Source organism: Condylura cristata, unplaced genomic scaffold, assembly GCF_000260355.1.
Source record: "Condylura cristata isolate star-nosed mole 26May11 unplaced genomic scaffold, ConCri1.0 scaffold00022, whole genome shotgun sequence".
In the NCBI taxonomy this organism is placed as follows: domain Eukaryota; kingdom Metazoa; phylum Chordata; class Mammalia; order Eulipotyphla; family Talpidae; genus Condylura; species Condylura cristata.
The window spans coordinates 35967485-35969290 of record NW_004567123.1 but is presented as its reverse complement, the minus strand read 5'-3'; positions in this window follow the sequence as shown (position 1 = coordinate 35969290).

The following is a 1806-nucleotide window of genomic DNA, read 5'->3' as shown; positions in this document are numbered from 1 at the left end:
GGCGGGATAAGCCCGTTTATTTACCATCTAGGAAGCCGCTTGCCCTCTGCCTCCCGCTGGGCGTAAGCCAGTATTTGCGTCTTTGGGATTCTATTTGTATGGTAATGTAAAAACAGGGCTCGGCCTTAGAGCAGCCTTGCTGCCGAAACTCCGCAAGCACATTAATTTTCTAGACGGCAAAATAATGCCATAATTAAATATTACCATTTCTCTTAAAATAAAATCTGGTAACTCCTATCGAAATGGGTTTTTCGAAACATGATGTAGTTTTCCCACAAAACTGCACTCTAGGGAAATTCCTTATTTTGAATGTAGGAGGGAGGCCACGAATTTAATCTCAACACAATATAAGAAACATTGATTTGTTAAATTACAATAATTTTCTTGCATTTAAAATCCCGGCGCTTCCTGCCGCCGCCGGCCCAGGGGCCCCCAGCCCGTCTCCGGGGAGGGCACGGAGGGGCCGCGGTGTTTGTCTCCCTGTGCACGAAGCGCTTGGCCGACGCCTCGTCCTGAGGCTCCGGTGGGCGTTTTTGGTCCGTGTTGCTGGCGGGGCGCCCCGCACCCCCGGGGCGCGAAGAGGGAGCCCGGCCAGGCCGCTCGGCCGCCCCAACCGCAGCTCAAGGGCGCCCCCTGGTGGGGCGCCTGGGAACAGCCGGGAGTGGCGACTGTCCCCCGAGGCCGGGCCCACTCCCGAAAGCCCCCTGGCCTCCCGCTGGTCTCAGCCTCACAGGCCCTGGCAGCGCCCACCCGGCCTCCCTCCCCTTCTTGACACCTCAAGCTGCCTGCGGGCGGAGAAGGCTCTTGGCCCTCCAGGAAGGCTGGGAGGAGCCGCGCCCAAGGCTCGAGGGGTCCCCGGCGGCCGGCCCCTGGGGACACAAGCTCTCCTTTCTTACTGAAGGTGTCAAAACCTGGCGGTCGCCTCACGGGCTCCTGCTCTCCAGAGCGACGACGCCTTCAGCCTCCCGCCAGGAGCACAGCGAGACCCCCATCCCCGGGCGCCTTCTAGAAACGCGTTCCGTGCAGCAAATACTGACTCGAAACGGCAGGCCCGGAAGGTTCCGGAAGGCCCCAGCCTGCTCCCTGGGACAGGCCACAGCCGCTCCAGGCGCCCCTCGAGCCCTCGGGGCCAGGGGCACTCGCCTGGACAGCGGGGCGCAAATGGGCGCGCCGAGGGCCAGCGTGCGGGCCTGGGGGTGCAGGCCGGGGTGGAGCAGGCCGTGTCTCCAGGACAGCAGAACATCTGGGCGAGAAGGAACGCTCCATCCATCACCCTGACGCCTGGGCTGTTTGCAAACAGCTGGGTTTTGGCTGGAATTTTCCGGTTTTCATCTGGGTGGGAGCCCCAGCCAGCGCGAGGAGTAATTAGCGCTGTCACGGGGCCAGGTCTGACGTCAGCTGGGACATTCCTGAACAGACAGAGCAACTGGCTGCCGGGCCGGGCCGTCTCGGGGTCCCCCTGCCGCCCGCCTGCGTTCCCCTTCCCTTCTCGGGAGCCGCTGGACGGCAGCCCCACGGGGGTGTCTGCACAAAGCGCCCTCAACTTGGCCCACGCGGGTGCGACCCGTCCCCAGTGGCAGGAGAAGGAGGCCCCGGCCCCCACCCCGTGGCCCAGCCCCCCGCACCCAGGGGCAGGGCAAACGCGGCCCCCGAGTGCCTGTCAACGTGCTGGCGCCGAGCGGGTGAGCTCAGGCCTCTCAGGAGCCAGAAGCTGCCCAGGGCCCGGCACCCAGAGCGCAGGTGAACTCGTCGCGGCCAGGCGAGGGGAGTGCCGGACTCTGCGGCCAGCCACCCCAAGGGTCGCTC